Source organism: Protomyctophum bolini (assembly GCF_963924005.1).
Source record: "Protomyctophum bolini genome assembly, chromosome: 24".
Classification (NCBI taxonomy): Eukaryota; Metazoa; Chordata; class Actinopteri; order Myctophiformes; family Myctophidae; genus Protomyctophum; species Protomyctophum bolini.
The window spans coordinates 4816699-4826275 of NC_137885.1; the positions used below are offsets into that span (position 1 = coordinate 4816699).

The 9577-nt window shown below is 41.3% G+C and overlaps 1 long non-coding RNA gene across 1 annotated transcript; it reads right to left on the reverse strand.

Moving 5' to 3' along the window:
* On the reverse strand, positions 1 to 991 carry LOC308311541. Its single transcript, XR_013963679.1, has 3 exons — positions 855 to 991; positions 352 to 444; positions 1 to 76 (listed from the first exon to the last, which is right to left on the reverse strand). It is a non-coding gene; the product is annotated as an uncharacterized lncRNA (long non-coding RNA).
* Between the last annotated feature and the right edge of the window lie 8586 nt (positions 992 to 9577).

Genomic DNA, 9577 nt, shown 5'->3' on the forward strand with positions numbered 1-9577 from the left:
CCTCCACTTATTGACGTTGAACTTGACATTGTTGGGTCAGCGCCTGTAGCTTCATGCTGGTCTGATGTCACAGCTACTGTTGAGTTAGAAAAGAAAACAGCATTGTATAAGAAACCTGCTGTTTAACAGTGTTAACCCATTTTGGGCGGGAACCCCTTTTGGTGTTAGCACTATGTCATGCTTTAGCTATTTAAAAATAGCAGATCTACAAGCTCATAGCGCGCCACCGAGTGGCGCGCTACGAGCTTGTAGGTCTTCTATTTGTGGATAATGTTCTCCTCAGAATAGGGAAGCTGGGGTTCAAGTGGTTAATCAGTTTATTGAAGACATCTATTCATAGTTTCAGCTCACCTTCAGCTTTAGAGACTCCTCCACTTATTGACGTTGAACTTGACATTGTTGGGTCAGCGCCTGTAGCTTCATGCTGGTCTGATGTCACAGCTACTGTTGAGTTAGAAAAGAAAACAGCATTGTATAAGAAACCTGCTGTTACCAGGCAGTAATTAACTATTATCTGGCTATTAAACTGATGTTAGGTTGATTACATGAATGTCTAGCAAGGTAACTAACTGTTATTGCAGCAGGGAAGAATGTACTAGTAGGTCAAGCGAGTACTCAAGTTCAAATGTTTCCAGAAAGCAAACATTATATTTGATTATTTCCTTGCTGTCTAACCACAATCTCCCCTTTGAAGTGTCTAAACACATGCACTAGATGAGTGCACAATCTCCCCTTTGAAGTGTCTAAACACATGCACTAGATGAGCACACAATCTCCCCTTTGAACCGTCTCCCATGTAAGACACTATAGAATTCCTCCTTTGGCCAGGGATAGACCGTATGAGGTTCACCTACCTTTGGCCATGTGTGGTAACCTGTGCAGTAGATCATTCCTGTGGATCTTCTTCAGAACATTCACCATGATCTGAGGAGCATGACCGGGGTAGCTCAACACCATCAGATGAGCGATGCCCTTCTTGTTGTTCTTCTCAATGAAGCACTGTGGGATTAGAACCTCTGGGGTTGGAAGCGGTGGGAGAGGAAAGAGGCCTTCAAAGATATCAGGGTGTTGCAAGTGAACCTTGAAGTCCTCGAACTCCCTGGTTTTCAGCTCCTTCAGAGTCTTCAAGATGAGTTCCTGAAGTAAATCCATGGATGGTTCCTGGGGAAAACCGAGAGAGGATGTTAACATCTCAGCTTTGTTCTCTAAAGCCGTGTTCACAATGAAAGACACAATAAACATATTTCTAGTCACTTGAATGGAGTTCATTCAATCACTGCACATACTATGGGAACAGTACGGAATTCACACAGGGCGACGTGTCTAGTGCGGTAGTATAGTAGCATAGATAGTGCATAGTTTGTAGATGGTGCATGTAGCATGCTGCTTTTTGCTTGCTACTCTCTGCTTACAGCTGCCGCCGCCAGCTTACAGGGGGGGGGGGGGTGAGGCTACTGACCGTAACACCTGGAGGATGAGACTACTGACCGTAACACCGATAGAATCATCATCGAAATCGATGGACAACCATAAGCAAAGCGTGTGTGTGTGTGTGTGTGTGTGCGCGCGTGCGAGCGTGTTCTAGTTGCCATGTATATTTCATAATCTTCATACATTTATTTGACATTGTAATGTATCAGCAAAATATTTAGGTAAAATATAACAACTTCAGATACAATAATGCAATATTTGCTTAACAACTGATCTCTCTCAATTCACCACCAATACTAATGGCTGCAGTCTTCGTCGTTCTTACAGTGGATTTCTACCATGCATTTAAACCCTAACTTCAGTTAGTTTGGTGAGTAAATAAACAGACCTTGCTCCATCCCCGTGATTTGCTCCTCCCCATCTTGATGTCGTCCTTGTTGTTGCTTCTTCTTCTGCTGCTTCTTCTTCTTCTGCTTCACGCTGACAGACGACAACGACAACAACACTTAAAGCGCAAATGAGATGCATTTAAAAACTGCTTGCAATATTTAATATCATATTGTCCATGTCCCTCAGTTAGTTATTTCTAATGGTTTGAGCTTCAATCACCACTCTGATATAACCAGTCCTTGTCAATGATTTATTTCTGGACTTTGAAAGCAGTTTTAGCTGCAGTACCACAATGTCCTGAGGTGGTGGGGGGGGGGGGGGGGGGGCGCGCTGATATGCAGATTATTTAATATTTGAGTCATTATAATACTGATGCTAGTTAAAACACAGGCTTGTTTCCATTACATGGCAGCTTGGTAAATCAACAATGGTGGACATTGTAAACAAAGTAGAAATTCAAATTTGGAACTGAAGACTGAAGAAGAGGAGGAATTATACAAAGTAGGGTGACATTGATGACATCACGATAAGGACAAAATCAGTTGAGCTGTTCCTGAGAGCAATTTCCATTAAAGCACCTGATATGATATGAAAGCCTGATAGTTCAAAATTGGTTATTTGTGGGGATTGAAAACACATATGGGAGCCCCAAAAACACAAAATAAATTGAAAAAGTAGAATGTTATGTTAGGTTATACGTCCTTTAACTGTGTTCAGTGGTTTTCAACCCTTTTCACATGAAGGCCCGTCAGTAAATGACAATTGAAAACCAAATGCTGGTCCGTGTCTCAAATTCTGACTAAGTTTTAGTCGGAATTTGAGACACGGACCACCATTTGATGAGATTTAGACCCAAAACTAAAATATGCTGTTTTTGTGGGATACGATTTTGTCTACAATTCCATGCTTTTGGCAAAGAATCTTTACAATCTTTACAATTCTTAACAGTGTTAAATAGCTCTATAGTGTGACAGTAATCATTGCTATAGAGTGTGTTTCAGTAAAAGTGTTAAATAGCTCTATATTGTGACAGTAATCATTGCTATAGAGTGTGTATTCAGTAACAGTGTTAAATAACTCTATATTGTGACAGTAATCATTGCTATATAGTGTGTATTCAGTAACAGTGTTAAATATTGTGACAGTAATCATTGCTATATAGTTTGTGTTCAGTAACAGTGTTAAATAGCTCTATATATTGTGAAAAACACTGGTCTAGACATAGCATTGTAGAGTGTATATACTTATAGTTTAATTGATATTCTACTGTTAGACAGCTGTTCTTATACCTATATTGATCCTAGATGACTATTTCTACGTATTTTCTAATTACCATGTGTTGGTCTTGCTTACTGTAAATCGTTCTGGATTAAGAGCGGCTGATAAATGACATTATAAATTGTAGCTTCCATTAAATGATAAATGACTACATTATAATTTGTAGTTTCCATTAAATAGTGTCAAAGCTAACCAAGTGGTCGCTCTACTGCTGAAACACTACAGCAGGCAAAAACAAGGGGTGTAGTTTTACACTGTGTCCAATAGATGGTGCACATGGACCACATTAAGGCAGACAGACAGACAGACGTGTTGTGAGCCAAAAAATGCTGATCTACAATTGAGGCATTTGGCAGACGGGGTCATAACCGTGTTGTTGTGAGCTTGTAGATCTGCTATGTTTGCCAAAGAGATGTATCGTCGACAGAAAAGAGCAGTCCAAAAAACCTTAGGCCAGTTTTTGTGCACAGTTTAATGTAACAGTGTGAGAGTTGTTTGCCTAGTGTGAGAGTCGAGGCAGCGATGGCCCAACGGTTTGCGGAGCGGTCTTGATATCGGAAGGTCGCTATAGTTCGTATCCCCGGACCGGCACGTTAAAATTACCACCGCTGAAGTGCCCTTTGAGCAAGGCATTGAACCCCTACCATGAAATGTTCTATGAGCAGGGCCTGGCTGTAAACAAGTTCTTGAGCTTAGTCCAGTTACCCTGGGTAAACATAGTACCTTTAGTCCAGTTACCCTGGGTAAACATAGTACCTTTAGTCCAGTTACCCTGGGTAAACATAGTACCTTTCCTTAGTCCAGTTACCCTGGGTAAACATAGTACCTTTCCTTAGTCCAGTTACCCTGGGTAAACATAGTACCTTTCCTTTCCTTAGTCCAGTTACCCTGGGTAAACATAGTACCTTTCCTTTCCTTAGTCCAGTTACCCTGGGTAAACATGGTACCTTTCCTTAGTCCAGTTACCCTGGGTAAACATGGTACCTTTCCTTTCCTTTCCTACGTGACAACATGGGGGGGAGCGGGGCTTCAGGGGGTGCACACAGGGGAGGGTTGGGCCCAGGCCCTGGGGGACCACCAGTTGTAGAGCCTAAAGTCCTATTAATTAGGCCACTAACTGCTACTAATACTAATTTTACTAGCCTATTAGCAGAAGTTGCAGTGCCAATAAAGTCCTATTAATTAGGCCACTAACTGCTACTAATACTAATTTTACTAGCCTATTAGCAGAAGTTGTAGAGCCTAAAGTCCTATGCTAATGGCACTCCTGGTTGGCCGGCGGCCAGGTGGAAGTTCGAACATGTGCTCAGTACAAACCCATCTCCCAAACGTGTCCGTTGAGTTTAACTATGCTTTATTAATGCATTGAATTGCATTTTTATAGCGCTTTTCCAAGTGCGCAAAGTGCTATACAATGGTTCATTCATTCATTCATTCATTCAAGGACACTTCCACATGTGGACAGGAGGAGGAGCCGGGATTCGAACCACCGACCAAAATTCGAAGCGCCACTCAAAAAATATATTGAACCAATGGAAAGTATTAAAAAGTGCTTCAGACAAAACCTCTTAACTCCATTGGACCATCAATCTGTCTGCTATAAAGCAACTAACTCCACCACCTCTCCCCCTCTCAAACTATCTGCTATAAACCAGATAACTCCACCACCTGTCCCCCTCTCAAACTGTCTGCTAAAGCAGCTAACTCCACCACCTCTCCCCCTCTCAAACTGTCTGCTATAAACCAGATAACTCCACCACCTCTCCCCCTCTCAAACTGTCTGCTAAAGCAGCTAACTCCACCACCTCTCATGGAAGTAATTGACAGGAGCTTCCGTGTCATTTGACATTTGTTCATTCCATATCCAGGACAGGAAATGGGAGTGGCCAGTGTGACATCACTCATCTGACAACATTCTGGACATAGCAGAACTTCTATGTGATGTTAGGTGTGTGTGTGTGTGTGTGTGTGTGTGTGTGTGTGTGTGTGTGTGTGTGTGTGTGTGTGTGTGTGCGTGTGTGTGTTGGTATGGCCACTCCCTAAGCAGTACTTTTCCAATAATCAGACATCTCTGAAATGCTAGTGGTGGACATTTTGTCAACATTCTGTTTGCCACGCACATACAAAATGAGACGCCTTGAAGACCCTAACAGGAGCCCTCGTACAAGGTTTCTTCGACTATGCATCCACCTCTTGGTACCACAGCACCTCAAAGGCCCTTAAAACAAGGCTCCAGACTTCCCAAAACAAACTGGTCAGGCTACTATACTTGGCCTCACTCCCCGAACCCACCTCACCCCTGCCCACTTTGAAAGGCTAGAATGGCTTATAGGACAGTCAACAGAGTACAGCATCTATCAATGGGTCTGGTCCACAAGATTCGATACAGCACCAAGATACCTGCATGTACCCGGCTAAATACTTCCTTAATGTCAACTAAATCCACACCCACAACACCAGAGTTCAACAAACCATGTGCAACCCAGATTCGGCACAAACAAGGGACTCAATTAATTTCGCTCCTATGCCACCACAATGTAGAACGTCCTACCAACACCAACAGTCATTAAGACATGCAAATCCCTAGACTCCTTCAAAACTGCTCTCAAAGGGCACCTACGGACGGCTGCAATTCGAAACTGTCCCTAAAATCTTATTCCCCCCCCCCCCTTTTCCCCTCACTGTATGCTATTTTTTACATCACCCACCTGAACTTAAACTTATGTTTTAGGTTGTTATTAGAGAAAGTAAAAGATGAGTGTTAATTTCTTTTCATTTGCTGCTTTCTTTCGTTTTAGGGATTTTAGCTGTTTTTGACAGGGGGGCGGGGCATTCGAGCATAGGGCTAAATATGTATTTCTTTACAGAATTCTATAGCGATTTATTTTTTTTATATTTACTATAGTCCTACTAGATTCCAAGAAATTACATCTGGTCACAAAAGATCACAGGATCTACTGAATGTGTCAAACTGACATATTGAGCCTATATGACACACAGTGTGGCTTCCCCCCAGTAGGCTATTTTCACATTCAGTAGATCCTGGGATCTTTTGTGGCCAGATGTAATCTCTTGTGGTCTAGTAGAACTATAGTAAATATTAAAAAGATTAATGTTGTAAAAAAAGACATATTTAGCCCCATGCTCGAATGCCCCCGCCCCCCTGTCAAAAAATATTCTGCTCATATTTCACTTTCTCTAATAACCTAAACCATGAACCTTGGTTGAAAAAAACTAAAGTTGTCCTTTAAGCTTCGCCCACAGCTGTTGTTGCCAGGCATACTTAATGAACTGGTGGGTGTGGCCACATAAAAACATAATTTTAACACTTCCTGCACACTTTTTTAAAATAAATCTTCCTTCTAGTGTAATCATAGTAGGCCTACCTGATGGGAAATAAAACACAGCACTCCATCTTTAAAGGAGCATTCAGTGATTTGGGTGCCTTGGGAAAAAAAAACCTGGTCCGCCCCGGGAACAAGATGTGCACATGCACGCTCTACAGTGGGTGCTTAATGTAAATCACTCTGGATTAAGAGCGTCTACTAAATGCCTAAAAAGGCCCGCCACCGCTCGATTGGCAGAAGGCTGGGCCACCCAGCCAAAAACAAAACCTATGTTTTTTTGACCCCAAGGGTTAACTGGGGACAGGGAGGAACTCCTTATATGGTCAGCACACTCTATAGTAGGGATTATCACAATAAAACAAAAAAGAGGTGATATTTGAATTAAGTGAAAATATACCTTTAATAGAATAAACACTGTCTTCAAATGCAGTGAAATATAGTTGAACCAGCAACATGTCAGCCTATACAGCCTTCATCAGGCTATGTTTATATTTAAGACGAGTAAAATATCAAAAACCATATCAAAAACCAAATACCGATTATAGGAAACAGTTGGATCAAAACCAAACACCATTACTATTATACATAATTTATTTGTAAAGGTTGTTGTACCATTGCTATCTTTGTATTCCATCGGCTAACCTTCTTTTATCACAACAGTTCACACATGTCGCTGCTGTTCAGCACAGATTCCTCTGTGTGTGTGTGTGTGTGTGTGTGTGTGTGTGTGTGTGTGTGTGTGTGTGTGTGTGTGTGTGTGTGATCAGTGCAAGTCTTTCTCTTACCTGTGCTCTGGTGCTGCAGTTTGAAGTGGTGTGGCCGAACGGATTGCGGAGCGGTCTTGATACCGGAAGGTCGCCAGTCCGAATCAGCGGTCCGACACGTTAAAATGACCACCGCTGAAGTGCCCTTGGACAAGGCACTGAACCCCTACCATGAAATGTTCTATGAAATAAGCAGGGCCTGGCTGTAAACAAGTATCTGATGCTTAGTCCAGTTACCCTGGGTAAACATAGTAGGCTACCTTTCCTTTCGTGTGTGTGTGTGTGATCAGTGCAAGTCTTTCTTTTACCTGTGCTCTGGTGCTGCAGGTTGAAGTTGTGTGTGTGTGTGTGTGCGTGTGTGTGTGTGTGTGTGTGTGTGTGTGTGTGTGTGTGTCAGTGCAGCAGGCATAACAGGTGTGGGTGTGTCAGCGTGCAGGTATGGTAGAAACTGAGTATGCGCATGCGCCCGCCCCCTACACACATTTTACACTGAGTGGACACACCCCCACCCAACAAGCACCACACACACACACACACACACACACACACACACACACACACACACACACTAGGTTATAATAGTTTTGTTTTTTTCATTATAGTTTAGTTTTAGTTAGTTTTGACATCTTTTTTTCTAATTCAGTTAGTTTAAGAGCGGGTTTGCTAGTTTTTATTTTGGTGAAAATGCTTAGTTTTAGTTTAGTTTCATTTAGTTATAGTTTGGGGTTTTTTCATACGGAAAACTTGTTGGAGAAATGAGGAAATTAATCAAATTAATTATATTGTAAATATCCGAAAGGCATATAAATAATTATTAAATATTGATAAAAACTAAAACTAAGGGTATTTTGTCTATAATTTTAGTTAGTTTTAATTCGTTTTTTATTAGTTTCAGTTAACTAAAATGTTTTTTTTATTCTATTTTTTTGTTAGTTTTAGTTAACTATTATAACAATGACACGCACGCACACACACACCCACGCACTTTACACTGAGTGGACACGCCTCCCCCCAACAATCTCTTCCAACCAGTTCCAACCCAACCCTTGTCCATCATGGTTTAAGATTATTATACATTATAGTGGGGGTAAAACATGATACCGGTGTAATATGATGACAGTTATAATTAGTTCTATACTTTTTTATCAACGTGAACAAATATGTGAATATACTGTATTCTGTAAATTAAATGTATCTAAATTAGGTTCAGGGGAGTAACTATTGCATGCTGGGTAAAATCTGTTAGCCAATCTGATCACAACAGGTCAGTATACAAACAAAAACTCGTTCTTATAACGGCCCAGGTTCCGACACCATTTTGCGTAATAACCGCCCTCCTCCATATAACGGCCCATGTCCGTTATATGCAAACTTAATCAGCCTCAGCCGTCATTTATATTATTATATGCATGTTCACCGAGTTGAGTTTGCAAATCTCCGCATGCCACTCGATCATTTCACAACAGCGACAGCGCAACACCATGCAGTCCTCCACATCCATAAAATCAATCGGCTATAGTTTCACAAGTGCCTCCTATGCACAACCAATTGTTTTAATGCAAAGTGGTGTATATTCTGTGTAATGTTTATTGTCATCCGTGTATCACTATCTACCAGCTCCAAGTGTTGCAACGCTGTGTGAGCTTGCAGATGATGAACACTTTTTTTTCGGTGCGTGGCGTGCACCAGCGCAGGTCCTCACAAGTATAGTACTATAAAACCCAAGGTTGATATTTAAATCGTGCAATTCTCGGCCAATATTCAACCGATTGTTCTAATTCCAAATGGCCTATAATCCGTGAAGTGTAAATTTTCATTGGTTGTATAATTCATGTTTTTATATGCTTTTATTTACCGGTATTTAAATTATATGGAGTCAGACGCTATCGGCATATAGTTCACGTGCAGCGCATGTTGCTCTGCTTGACATTACATTTTCTATCGCCTGTAACCTAACCTGTGGGGTTTAGCCACTTGACTACACACAGTACTACAGGCTATGTGTAGTGTAGGCCAATAAATTATGGTTTTATTCAATTGCAATCTACCGGTATGTAGGCCTATACAGTATATAATTAAATAATTTATTTGTCCGCTGCTTAGTGGTTACACCTGTGTGTTGATACGCTCCCTCTTACAATTAAATCAAAATGCATTGCCTGCGATGTTTATTGTTAATATTAATATATTAATATTAATTGTCGTCACTCTCTCTCTCTAAACGTCTCTGGTCTCCAGGCTGCGTCTCTGTGCAAGATGGCGGCGCCCGCCTGTGTTAATTCTATGACAAACTATAGTGGTTCTACAACGATTCCTACGTGGATTTTATTCTTTATAACGTAGGATGAGGTCGGATGGGGCCATGAA